The sequence below is a fragment of the Mus caroli genome, chromosome 17 (genome assembly GCF_900094665.2).
Source record: "Mus caroli chromosome 17, CAROLI_EIJ_v1.1, whole genome shotgun sequence".
NCBI lineage: Eukaryota > Metazoa > Chordata > Mammalia > Rodentia > Muridae > Mus > Mus caroli.
Genome location: NC_034586.1, coordinates 2,975,442 through 2,990,013, shown reverse-complemented (window position 1 = coordinate 2,990,013; position 14,572 = coordinate 2,975,442). Strand labels below are relative to the sequence as shown.

The 14,572-nt window shown below is 41.9% G+C and overlaps 1 protein-coding gene across 5 annotated transcripts in view; it reads right to left on the bottom strand.

Annotated features, from left to right (window-relative positions):
* Nucleotides 1-14,572, bottom strand: part of Tulp4 (TUB like protein 4) — a 139,642-nt gene that overhangs the window by 121,970 nt on the left and 3,100 nt on the right. Inside the window, exon 2 of one of the 5 annotated variants that reach the window (XM_029471019.1) lies at nt 5,768-5,838. The exons of 3 other annotated variants lie outside the window; for them this stretch is intronic. The gene's annotated coding sequence lies outside the window, so the exon portion shown is untranslated. Of the gene's footprint in view, nt 1-5,767; nt 5,839-14,420; nt 14,443-14,572 lie in introns of those variants that run through there. One more of the 5 variants, XM_029471023.1, reaches the window with a different exon arrangement.

Genomic DNA, 14,572 nt, shown 5'->3' with positions numbered 1-14,572 from the left:
CCAAAAAATGAATAGTTACTTTCCATACATAACCTCAAAAGTCAGGCCGTGTCAAGTGTGGTGACCCACACCTTTAAACCCACTGCATGGGAGGCAGAGGCCAGTCTGAGCTACATAGCTAGCAGGCTTCAGAACACCCAAAAGCATAGTGACCCTGTCTCAAAGAACCAAACCAAACCAAACCAAATCAGTGGAGTGACTAACCAATGAATAAGTGACTCTAATGAGATACACGTCAACAAGGAAGGACAATACACTGGCGGTGCCTAACGTGAATAAAAACGCTTAGGAAAACTCAAATTCACAAAGCTATTGTGAATTTATTTATTTATTATTATTAAGGGAGGGGTGAGTACAGGCTCACACATGCTATGGCAAAAGAAGGTCAGGATACAACTTCTGGGGACTGACTCTCCTTCCACCTCACTGAGACAAGGTCTCTCTTGTTGTTCCTGCTGCTTCATGATCAAGGGTAGCTGGTTCACAAGCTGAGTACTAGAATACAGATGTGCACCATCACATTTGCCCATTCCCCATGCACTCCAGCGCTCCCCTGAGGTCAGAAGGGTCATGCAGCAGCAAGTGCTTTCACCCGGGGAGGCATCTCGCTAGCCAAAACTAGCAGAGTTCAGAGCAGGTCTTAAAAGGATTCCCTCTGATAGCTAGCTCTTCCTGTGCATATAAAATATAATTTATAATATTTTACTTATATTTAATTTTCTAAGAAATACATCTCTCACATCGTTACCCCAATGACTAACTAAACACTGGTACCATTTCACTGACCTCAAACGATGCTATGAAAATGGGCTCTAATTTATTAGAAAGTTGAACAACTTTCCTCTTAGACATACTCAATTAAAGAATTTTGGGCATTAATAAACAAGAAATTAGTCAGGTACCTGAAAGAAAATGGAACTGAAAGAAATATTTCCCAATCAATTGCACCACACAATCTGGCTAAGCATGAGTTCGACACACTGCAATAGTCAGAGGCATCTGACCTCTGAGACAGATGCTCAATGAACTTTATTTTAATAAACAAAACATTTGATCTTATGTCCGTTTGTGCATCTCTCCCAGTCCCCCTGTGCAGTCTGTGCTGCTGGCCTTGTATCCGCTTTCCTCTAGCTGCAACTCCAGTTCTACTGTTCAGCTGGCTATGGCTGTGCTGACTTCTGACCCCAGGGCCTGGCTATGCTGCCCAGACTCCTGAGCTCACGCAGTCCTCCCACCTCGACGTCACACACTGTACATGTTTCACTCTAGTTCTGGTTTTGCATTTTTTTTTCTTTTTTCTTTTTTCTTTTTTTTTGTTTTTCCGAGACAGGGTTTCTCTGTGTAGCCCTGGCTGTCCTGGAACTCACTCTGTAGACCAGGCTGGCCTCGAACTCAGAAATCCGCCTGCCTCTGCCTCCCGAGTGCTGGGATTAAAGGTGTGTGCCACCAACGCCCGGCGCATTTTTTTTCTTTTAAGATTTTTTTTTATGAATATAGGTTTTTTTGGCTGCATGTATGTGTACCATATGGGTGCTGTGACTAGAGGCCAGAAGGGAGTGACTAGATCTTTGGAACTGGAGTTAACAGAGGCTATAAGCTTCCATATGGGTGCAGGGAATTAAACTCAGGTTCTCTGCAAAGAGCAGCAATTGCTGAGCCATCCCCAAGGCCCTTAGGCGTTTTGAATCAGGATGTCATTATGTACCCCAGACTGGCCTCAATAACTAAGTAGCCTAGGCTGGGCTGGAACTCAAGACTGTCCTGTCTCAATCTCCTCAACTCTGGAATTATCAGCATGTACCGCCACACATGGCTTCCTGTTCATTTTTAATGCAAGGATTAGGTGTTTTCCCAAGTTAAAAATCTCTACATGTGTAACAACCAACCCCTTCTAGCCGACCTCCCTGAGCTCATCTCAACAGCACCACTGTCAGCTACCACGGGAATGGCCACTTTCTGCTCCATGCATCAGTCCCCAGAAATTCATTAATTTGGTGCAAAAGGTAACTGCAGATTTTGTACTGTTCAATTTGTCACCTGACACTAGCATACAAGCTAAAATAAATGTGGCTCTGTTATGCATCATCTTATTGTATATATTTTGTTTTTTGCTAATGACTTACTTGCTGTTTATTTTACATTTACTTTATGCTATGGAGACAATATTAGACAAAAAGCAAACTCAAGTTTCTTTTTTGTTTTTTGAGACACGGTCTCGCTAACATAGCTCTGGCTGTCCTGGAACTTGCTATGTAGACCAGGCTAGCCTCAAACTCAAGAGATATGCCTGCCTCTGCCTTCCAAGTGTTTGGGATTAAAGTATTTTGTTTTCTGTTTGACTACATTTTTACAAACCCGGGGGTGGGTGCAAGCATGGAGGTTAAAGAGTAACTTGAAGGGGCTTGTTCTCCCCTCCACCATCGGGGCTCTGGGGGCAGAGCTGTTATCAGGCTTGGCAGCAAGTGCCTTTACCCACACTGAGTGATTTTGTTGTCCCTGGAACAATTTCAAAGCAGTAGAAACAACTCAGAGCATCAGCAATTCACATGGACTTGCTAAGGGGACACACAGTGTAGTGGCACTCAAGAAGTTTTGCAAAGTTTGAGTGTGGTGGCACAATTCTTTAATCCCTAGAGTCAGGAGGCAGAGGCAGGTGAACCTCTTGAATTTAAGGCCAGTCTGGTCTACATATCAAGTTCTAGGACAGCTAGAGGTGCCTAACAGAAGAAACCTTGTCTCAAAAAGACCTATCATTGAGGTTAATCCTCTTAGAACTATGCAAGGGGTTGCCAGAGAACTCATCCAGCATCTGAAGCAGATTAGAAAGGTGAAAAAGCTTCAGAAGTGGGTGCCTCATAAACTGACCAAACTCTCAACTGTTATCCTTGCCTATTCTACACACAACATAGCACTTCTCGGTCAAATTTTTGTCATACAAAAGAAATAGACTATATGTAACAACTGGCACTGACCATCTGTGGTGGTTTGTATATGCTTGGCCCAGGAAGTGGCAATATTAGGAGATGTGGCCTTGTTGGAGTAGGTGGATCACTGTGGGCATGGGCTTTAAGAACCTCATCCTAGCTGCCTGGAAGCCAGTCTTCTAGCAGCCTTCAGAAAATGTAGAACTCTCAGCTCTGCCTGCATCATGTCTGCCTGGATGCTACCATGTTCCCACCTTGATGATAATGAACTGAACCTCTGAACCTGTAAGCCAGCCCCCATTAAATGTTGTCCTTATAAGACTTGCCTTGGTCATGGTGTCTGTTCACAGCAGTAAAACCCTAAGACACCACCTAAGTAGCAGAATCAAGAAGCAGCTTTAAAGCACTTCTCAATGCCAAACCCATACCTGCCCCCACCCCCAAAATCATGACTACTATATGGTATAGCCTGCTTTTTAGTATGATCCCACTACAGCCTTTTGAACCCTAGTAAAGCCATTATATCTGAGATCAGAAAACTGATAACTGCACCCAAAAACTGTTACAGCTGCAGCCAACACTGGTCAACAGAAAGGGTCTGAATGTTCTCCAAGACAATTTCCAACACTGCATCAACGCTTCAAGAATTGAACAAATCAGGCTGCAATTTTTATCTCATGAAGTAGTTTACCTGATCTCTCTACAATTGACTACCCAAATATCTAGTGTATCAACAACATTTTGCAGAGTAAGGCTGTCAAGTCCTGAAGCACAAGTTCTTACACTACACTAATAAACAAAAGTATTTCTCACTGGCAGAATTATGTTGATTAAAAATTTCCATTTTGATTAATCAAGATGTGTTTGAGCCTAGTTACAATTATTTAAAATGCTCCATCTGAAAATGCAAGTCCTAGTAGATATAAGATAGGTCTCCCCCTGGACACCTGTACTTAATATGAAAGGCGTGGGGAGGGGGTGGGAAGGATCCAGAGTCTGCCATTCATACATCCTTTCAGGCTCTGCACCGGTCCCTGGTCTAGATTCTGCAGACAAGCAGGCCCATCCAAGAAACTACCTTTGTCATTTTGATCCAATTAGGACTCTCACTTGATACCAAGATTTCATTGACTAACAGAGGGCTCTAGAGCTTTTTTTCATTGTTTTGGAAGAGGCAAGACCTAGGCTGGTCCCAAACAAACCTTAGTTCATCTTAAAGCTATTTCTGGCTGGTTACTGAACTGCAGATTGACTCCTCCAGTTAACGCACCAATTAACTGCTAGGTGAGAAGGGAGTTCTTCTCTGTTCTACATTGTTGCTTTGTGAGACCAATACATGAGAAACAAAGCAAAATGTGGGGAATAAAACCAAAGAACCCATGCCAGCGAGGTATGGTGGTACATGTCTTTCATCCTAACAGGAAGCAGAACAGAGCATAACAGAGCGTCTATCCTGGTCTACATAGCTGGTTCCAGGCTAGCCAGGACTACATACTGAGACCCTACCTTTAGAAAAACAAACAACAATAATTAAAAATAAAAGAAATAAAAACAAGTCTGGTGCAATGGCACATGATTGTAATCCCAGCACTGGGAAGGCAGAGGCAGCAAGATCCATGGAATTCACTTGCTAGTCAGACAAACAGACAGCCTACCAAATCCTTAAGTTCCAGAACAGTAAGATTGTCTCAAAACACAAAGTAGGCAACCCATGAGGAAAAACATAAAAGATGGCCTCTGACTACACATGCACAACCTTACTACATTTACCATAATTTGCAAACAAAAAGCCTCCCTACAGGGTTAGAGACAGACAGAACCCCCTTGGGACAAGTAGTAGGGGCAGTTGGGGGATAGGCCTGTAAATACTATGCCTCTGGCCCATCTAACTCATTATATTACTGGGACTATGCCAAGTGATTAGTCTGGGTGAGCAGAAAAGAACTGTCTCTTCAGTGTATGGGGGAAGAGGGCTGAACCAAGCAGCTATCTTCCTAGTTCAATGGTGACTAAAGTCACTCAACATAGGCTATACTTCTTTCTCCCAGTAGTGGTAAGACCTGCTCAGCATGGTCTGTGCATTACTAATCCCTAAACATTTCAACATAAGCGGAACAGTTCCTCACTCTGCAGAACTCACTGTTGGTTTCCTATCAAGCACAAACAGATGGCAGCTCAGAAGAGCCCTGTTGCCATTATGCCAACTTGGCAGGAAGCACACCTGCCACCACCTGAAACACCAATCCCTCCCACCTTTACGCACAGGATTCCCAAACACAGCTCGCATTCTACCTGGATGCCAACTGATAAGCATCCTTCAAAGCATTCGGGGTGTCTCCTTACAACTCAACAGTAAAAACACAGGAAGGAGCACATCACATCCTACTGTAATTACAGAAATGGTAGTCTTTCAGCACAGTTCCACTACAGGGGTCAGATGGGACCTCTGCCTGATTACACTAGGATGGAAGCCAGTCCTTCTAACAGTCATATGTGTACAAATCAGAGCAGATAATAGTACATCAAACCAGGAGGACACTTGGGCTGATGAGAAAAGTTCAACTTTAGATACATTAATACATCCTACTTTTTTCTGTTTTTAGCAGTCCTAGAGACTGAACCTAGGGCATCATGCATGGGAAAGGAAGCAAGTGTTCTACCAATAAGCTGCAGCCCCAGGCATCTTTAAAATTTTATATACATTAAAAGCGTGTATCATGTTTTTATAACATTAATACAGATTTCTCAGCTGACATGTTTTGAATAACCCAAGACCAAGAGAATGATAGACCACTCACAAACTCTTCCTGAGGAAGGATGCATGAAAATTACTTTCTACTCACACAGAGGCAAAGAGGAAGACAGGGTGTTCCCTTACAGGAGTCCAAGATGCTCTTAATGCTCCCAGAATCACCTGCCAATCAAGAGGGCTTTAGTCATTTACTGCTTTCCTGCCTGCTCAGCACACCAAACAGTTGGCCCAAGGTTTCCTTTGGAGAGTGCAGTCTAAATTATCCTCAGCTCTGTGCTCATGCCACACACCTGGATCCAAACCCTCCAGCAGCTCTGCTCATGAAATCCCAAAACCTTTAAACATGGCATGCAAGGCCCAGCATGAAACGTCGTTCTCACAAGGCCTCTGCACTTCCTCTCTGACACTCAATAAACTGACACCTTCCAAGAAACCATACAGCAGTGCCAGGCATGGTAGCACCTTTAACCCCAGGGCAGAGGACAGAAGCAGAGGCAGGCAGACTTCTGTGAGTTTGAGGCCAGCAAGGTCTAAATATTGAGTCAGTTCATAGATTTCCAAGGTTACATAGTGAGACTCTTGTCTCAAAATAAATAAATAAATAAAAAGGAAGAAAGAAAATAACCAACCCATACAGTAGGAACTATAGAAAGTTTGCCTCCATAAGAAATTTCAACGGTCATCTATCAAAATGTCATAAAGCTGAGAAGCAAATAAACTGAAAATATTTATAATACTTATGTGAGAAAATACAGTAAATTCCAAGTTATTAAAAAGAATGCTACTTGCCTAAGTGCTTGCTCTGACTACAACTACCCTCACGCATTCCAATCATATACATGTCCAAACGCACACTCCCATTGCCAATAAACTACATACCCCTCTCACTGTACTCAGCGCTTGTGATTCCCCAGTCAGGAGTTCCTCTAAAGCAGAGATTCACTGCAGCTTCCTCAGCCAAAGGCTACTGCCTCAGGGTTACACCATGACCAAAAGCAAATTGGGGAAAAAGAGGTTTCTTTGGCTCACGTATTCTAATTCCCAGTTCACTAAGGGAAGCCAAGGCAGGAACGCAAAGCAGGAGAGAACCTGGAGGCAAGAGCTGATGCAGAAGCCATCAGAGATGCTGCTTACAGACCTGCTCAGCCTGCTCTCTCATAGATCCAACATGGGCTGGGCCCGCCCTCCCACATCAATCATCATGAAGAAGATTCCCTATAGGCTTACCTCCAGCCTGATCTTGTGGCCGTGACCCTCTAATACAGGTCCTCACAGTGTGGTGACTCCAACCAGAAAATTACCATCCTTGTTACATCAAAACTGGAATTTTGTTATTGTTACAAATCATAATGTAAATACTTGTTTACCGATGGTCTTAGTGACCCTTGGGAAAAGGTCCTTTGATCCCTGAAAAGGGTCACAACCCAGAGGTTGAGAACTTCTGTCTAATGGAGACACTGTCTCAATACACTGTCAATTTCCTATCTCAGATAACTCTAGCTTATGTCAGGTTAACATAGAACTAAGCCAGTGCCCCCACCTTTTGTTTGTTTTATCATTCATTACTAACTAAAGTCTCCTGGGTTTGGTTTGGTTGGGGGGGGGGGGTTGTTGTTGATGTTGTTTGTTTCTGTTTTTTGAGGCAGGGTTTCTCTGTTTGGTCCTGACTTGATCTGCAGACTGGGCCAATCTAACTCAAGAAATCCTCCTGTCTCTGCTTCCCAAGTACTGGGACAGAGAAAGGAATGTACACCTGGCTCCAAGTCTCCTTAAACCTAAGTTTTTTCTCTCCAAATCAATCCATCAAATTCAACTACTTGGTGCCTACAACAGCAGTCAAGTCAAGACAGATGTGGAAGTCCAAGATGAGCATCAGGAGTGCCAAAGCCTGCAGTGTCAAACCTCCACACCCACGAGCCTCCACAGAAAGCAAGCAAGCAGGAAAACCCCACGCGTGAGGTGTCTTCTCACACCTCCAGCTCCATATTCTGGGACATCTAGAGATTAAATACTCTAAGAAAAAACATGTATCCTACCACATTTAGTAATTTAAATTAAAACCGATCTATCTCCAGGCTGGAGAGATGGCTCAGCAGTTAAGAGCATTGGCTGCTCTTTCAGAGAACCCAGGTTAAATTCCCAGTATCCATATGATGATTCACAACTGTCTGTAACCCTAGTCCCAAGGAATCCAGCAGCCTCTTCTGGCATCTGTGAGCAACAGGTACACATGCAAGACACACAACACACACACAGGATAAACACCCATACATGTAAAATAAAAGTTTGAAGCTTATCTTAAGAACATTCTGATTGGTAATTCTGCTTACTTGTTTATTTTAGAGTCTTTTGTTGGGGGGCAGTGTCTCCATATGTAGATCCTGGCTGGCCTAGATCTCACTCTGAAGACCAGGCTGGCCTTGAACTCACAGAGATCCAAGTGTTGGGACTAAAGATGTGCACCACCATGTCCAGTAAAGTGTGAGTGAATGATTTAAATTGCTTTTTTAAATAAAAAGGAAATAAAGTACACATAGTTGGAGTTGTCGATATAAGAATGGCACTGAGAACATCAGTCATGTCACCATAGCAACATGAAGCAGTAGTGAGCACAAAGGGTGAGGTTCCACGTGTGAATAAGAGACCAGAGTAGGGCCCTGAAAACCCTGAACTAAGATCTCCATAATACAAGGTTTACATCTCAGTAGACTTCCCTCCAGTAATACAGACAACCTATGTTGTAAGATAGCTTCATTTCCCTAAATGATAACAGACAGTAGGTAAGCCCAGGTAGGCACAAAATGGAGAAAGGAATTGGACCAAACCCTGAGTTTCTAGGAGCTTAGTCATCTCTAATGTGTTATTAGAGATGACTTCTTCTGGCTTCTCACCTTGGGGTCCACTTCACTGTTCATCAGCACCAAAGGAGGCCCATCTCAAATCAATTTGGTTAATCATTACCAATCTAGTAAAAGGTTTGATAACTAAAATTAAAAGGTTGAAGTAATTGGCTTAAATAAACATCCAGACACTGATAGTGCTATCATACTTCCTCCAAGTTCGGGTGCTCCTGTACATACATGAGAAACAATTCCCAGAGCCAGGCATACGCCATCTGTGTCACAAGGAGAAAATTCACCTGATATGGGAGAAGGACAACCAAGGAAGCTGTCTCTCTATGATCCTCAGGAAGCCGAGGAGATCACAGTTACTGGAGAAACACAGAAAGCCAAGAGACAAAACTGATCGCCAAGGCCTACAGAATAAATGATGGTCATATTATTTCTGAATCAAGTGACCAACCTGCCATCTCTCTTATCTTACAATAAACTTAGAGAGTTACACTTCTAGTGGGTTGATTTCCAAGCACCTCACGACACTCATGATTCCTTCCTTACCTCCATGAAGGGAAGCATTGTCAGCCTGAGACATCTACAATACTTAGTATTTCTCACTCATTTTCCTTATATAAAACTTTCATGATAAGCACAAATTTCATTCATTATGAAGACTTTCTATTGTGTCATAAACATTTCCAAAGTATTTCAATTGATCAAAACTTTAAAAATAAGCTGAGCATAATCGCTCCACTCCAGAAGCAGAGGCAGGAGGATCATTGAGTTCTAAACAGCCATAGCTACATAGAGAACTCTCGAAAGAAAGAAAACAACTTTGAAAATACATGTATACAGATCACTTTCCTCAAAATGCAGAAAAGGTCTGGTCATTAGTCAAAATTAAAATAAAATTAAGTTATGGTGATAATCATAACCTGTAAACTTTGCAGTCAGTACTTTGCTGATTCTAGAGACCCAGCTATCACTTAAAGAGTCCAGAGGAAGATGGAGATGCAAAACTAAACAAAGTAAGATGGTTTGACTCCAAAGAGGTGGGGAATCAATGTTCTAGGAAGTTCTCATGGTTAGATCCTGGGCAGCATCTCAGTCCTACACCTACCTCGCTCGCCCACAAGTCCCTCCAAACGTCCGTGGAACAGGAGACAGAACAGCAGTATGCCACCTTCCTTTCCTCGGTCACGGGGTTAAACTGTGACCGATGGAGTCAGGTGAGCCAGCGAACTGTGAGCTTTCTAGTGTTTGTTAAGACTTGTGTTTTATTTGAGGCATTTCAAGTATTGCAGGATTTCACAAATTTCCTACATATGAAACACCAGACTGGGCTTCTCATCTCTTGAGGGAAAAATAAGCCAATCTCCTTAAACCTTCTCCCAGAAAGAGTAAACCCAAGACTGCTTTTGAAAATCAATGTTTCTCTGATTTGACAAATACCAAATTAACAATTAGCAGTAACTCCAACAACCTACACAGTCATCTGCTGGCCAGGGCCGTAACCTAACTTCTCATGCTTAGAACTCTAACATGGCAGCCAGTGACGCTGCCCCTGACCACCTGTTACTTCAGCTAAGCTGGCTGTCTGTAGTTAATGACGGTATTCCCACAAACACCCTGTGTGTGCAAACAACACTGCTCATCTCCTGTTCATCACAGTTTTAACCTGTTCCAGGACTCACAGCTTCGCCTGACGACCTCTGACGCTACCACCTCATCACAGCTGCTATAGGAGGCAAATCTACTCTTGATGACCACAAACAGGAAAGACCTGGAACTGGAAAGGTTTTCTATACAAGCTCTAGAATGCCCCAACTAGAGTTTGAAAAATCACACATACAAATCAGGAGTAAATGCCTCAAATAGTTTAAGCTAATCTTCCCTTTGTTAGTGGAGAAAGAACAGTATCCAGGAGGATGAGTAACGTCTGTCCATAGCTTTTGAGTGGACCCTAAAAACACTCAACAAAAGAAAGGGTTTGGGGGGCTGGGAGTTTGTTTTTCACCGTTTTCGTTATATTTATTTGTTGAGATGGGGCCTTGCTCTGGAGCCCAGCCCCTGAGCTCAGACTCCTTTGCCTCAGCCTCCCAAGTGGTGAGATAGTAAGCACATACCACATCTGTCTCTGAACAAAACTGTCTGGAACCTCGGACTGTAATCAGTAAGTAGCCAAAGTGACCAACAGGGTAACAGAAGAGTGAGACATTTCAATTAATCTCTGAAAAGGCCAAATTCTTAGCATTATCCAGACATTAACAAATATACCACAGAAACTCAATGTTCTGACCATTTAAAAAGGCATTCAAACACTAAAACATAATACCTTACAGAAAACATTTACAAATTCTTGTATGTCCATTATAGTATAAACTGATTCTTTAGTTTTTAAGTGAGAAATCTCTCACGTAGTAGTATATATTACCTTAATCCATTTTGACTCTAATGGTACTGATCAAATAAAGGCTTATTATCTAACCTACAGAGACAACTACAAAACTATAGTGTATAATATTATACAATTACTCTCAAAGACTTTCTAAAAAGATTATATGTTCTGGTTTTTTGAGACAGGGTCTCACTATGTAGCCCTGGTTGGCCTAGAACTTCAATATGTAGAACGGCTGCCTCTGAACTCAGAGATCTGCCTGACTCTGCCTCCAAGTGCTGCAATGAAAAGACAAGCCACCACACCTAACTACTGTGTTTTAATTCTATTCTTGAGACACCACATAAGTACAACCATTGCTACTCATTTACTAACATCAGAAGAATACATGGTTCTCAAACATATTTAAGGAGGAAAACACCAATTTTTAATGTTTAATTTTAATGTTAATAATAATCTTCTATGAAGGCAAGAGAAGAAACAGAACTGGACACTGATACAAGTCCTGACACATTACGGGAGATAATAAAGGAGAAAGAAAGGCCAAGTTCATCTGTTCAGAGTAATTTGATAGTAAATGGTAATTCATTCAACAGTTCAGAGAAACGAGCTCATCTAGCAGGCAGCAGGTGTCCATGTCCTTGTCTTCTCCTTCCTTTAATGTGTCCCAGCTCCCCTGTGACTTCCTCCCAATCCTGTACCTTGTCTTTGGAATGTCAACTGACAGCAAAACTTCTACGCTTTATTCTCATTCTGTCGTGTGTGCTCACACGCACATGCCAACTTGTCCTATGAGTTTTAGGACAAATTCCTATTAACTGTAGATATTCCAGGTCAATGCTATGTGCATTTTTATTAGATAGCTAACAGCAGCTCTTCAGATTGAAAACATTAATTTCTACCTCTTCTACGCCTGAGAATATACACATTTCCCTTCATGTGTACTGCCCCAGGAATTACTATCATCTTTATTCACATCCCATACTGGAAGATATCCAAATATTACAATAACCAAAAGAAGGAATAGAAGTTATAGTAATACAATACTGTAACTGATTTTAAATTTTACCAAATTTGGGCTGGTGAGATGGCTCGGTGGTTAAGAGCACTGACTGCTCTTCCAAAGGTACCGAGTTCAAATCCCAGCAACCACATGGTGGCTCATAACCACCCATAATGAGATCTGACACCCTCTTCTGGTGTGTCTGAAGACAGCTACAGTGTAGCTATTTATAATAATAATAAATAAATCTCTAAAAAAAATTTTTTTACCAAATTCACTTTCATTCATTACAGTCTAAATTGCCTACCTAACAGCTAGAAATACCATCTTAGTACCAGGCTCAGGCTGCCATACTAAGACATAACTGTCCCTCAGTATCCATGGGGGTTCGGATCTGATTCTTCTCTGAGAGTCTCATGGAGTCACTACCAGCACACAGAAGACACAGAAAGAAATTGATGTGGTTAACAGTATGGAAACACAAACAGTAAACTTCAGTGTCTTCAATACCAGTTACAAAGAGGAAAAAGGAGAACCTGCACATGAAAGAGACCTGAAAGCCAGGCACGGAAGGAAGAGCACAGCTGGCATTCCAGCGCTAGGGAGGCTGGAAGGTCACAAGTCCAAGGCCAGCCTGGTCTACATAACAAGCTCCAGGGCAATCAAGGAATATAGGATGAGACTCTGCCTCAATAAATGAATAAATAAATAAATAAAGATGGGGGGGCTGCTGGAGAGATGGCTCAGCAATTAAGAGTACTGACTGCCCTTCCGAAGGTCCTGAGTTTAAATCCCAGCAACCACATGGTGTCTCACAATCCTTCTCACACTCTAGGCAAATAATCTTACCACTGAGTTACATTCCTAGGCAGAAAGAGGTCTGGCGCCCTCTTCTGGTGTGTCTGAAGACAGCTACAGTGTACTTACATATAACAATAAATACATCTTTTGGGGGAGTTGAAAGGGGAGATAGCAAAGCAGGGGGAGGGGGACACTAAAAATTACTTAAGTGTAATGTATGGACCTTATTTGGGTCTTAATTAAATCAACCCTATGTCGCTGATTCCATAATTAAATCTGTACATGTATATGTGTGTGTGTGGGGGGGGGGTATTCTTTTTGAAGCATCACAGATCAAATCCTTCTCACACTCTAGGCACATAATCTTACCACTGAGTTACATTCCTAGGCAGAAACATGGGGAGGAGGCAGCAGAGCACTAGGTGTCAGAGGTAATCTGATAGGAGTCACTTCTCTCCTACCATGTGGAGTCCAGGAAATCAAACTTGGCTCAGCAAGCTTAGCAGCAAGCACCTTCACCCACTGAGCCATTTTAATAATCCAAAAACTATTCTTTAAAAATAATATTTATTGTGAGGACCCTTTCTAGAGGAGTACTAGGATAGAGACTGTATTACAAGGGGGTCTGATTTGCTTTGAAATATTCCAATGACAGGGAAGAAGAAGTGACCCTAAAACAAGACTAAGGATGATGGGTAAAATCAAACAAGCTGGATGACAAATAAAATGCATCAAAGTACGCTAAGCTAGTGTCTGCCTTTTAATGGCTCAAGTGTTTCATGGAAAAACAATAACACAGCATGCTCCAAGTCCTAGAGTCAATATTCAGTAGCACCACCGATAATAATAATTACAACAACAACAACAATAAAGTTAACACTTTAAAAAAAATACCCCTATGTCTTTAGATCCTTATTCTCTCAGTGATCAGCTCTGGATGAGTTTTTACAGCTCAACACATATTAAGGTACTTCATAAACTCTATTTTTTTAATTTTCCCATGTATCTTTTCATTCATATAATTCTTTGCTGTAAGGACATTTAAAATAAGGGAAATTCTGATATTCTAATACACCAACAAGCCTTCAGGATATCATGTTAAGTGAAGTAAGCCATTCAGAAAAGGCAAATCACTGTGTGGTTTTAATTGTATTAGACACCTAAAGTTGTCAGCTTCACAGAAGGAAAGTGGTGATTGAGAAGCTAGGAGACTGGGAAAACAACAAGTTCTGACTAATGGGCTCCAGTCTGGAAACCTGTGGTAACTTTTCTTCAACAATGAAATTATGCTGTTGAACTGTTCAAAGCGTTAGAAGAGGTAAAAGGCTATTCCAGCCTTTACTTGTATATACTTTAACATAAAATACTTTAACTATGTTAAAATCTACTAACTAAACATTACCCCAGCCAAACTATAAGAAACCTGTCGTTGTGATCTCAGATTCTATGTAGTTCCAACAGTCTCAGTCCAGGCAAATGGTCTTGGGACAGTGAGGCAAGCTCACAGATGCTACCTAGGAAGGAGTGCAGTGTCTGTATCACACAGCATTTCATCCTGAGGTTGTACATGGCTTTTAACTGTGCTTTGTCAATACATGCACAACCAGCCACTCCACTCTCTTCACCTTTGCCCTCCACAGGAAACAGGAGAAAAATGAATGTTATGAATGTGGTCTAAGGCATGAAGCCACGGATTACCACCTACCTTACCATGCTCATAGGAGCCATCCAATACATTCCAGAAGCAAACTGCAGCAAACTCCAAAAGCAAGCCAGTTCACCTTTGGTTCTATACACCATCCAAAGAGAGCTGAAATCTGGATGTAGAAAGGCTATTGTCTTTTTTTTTTTTTTTTT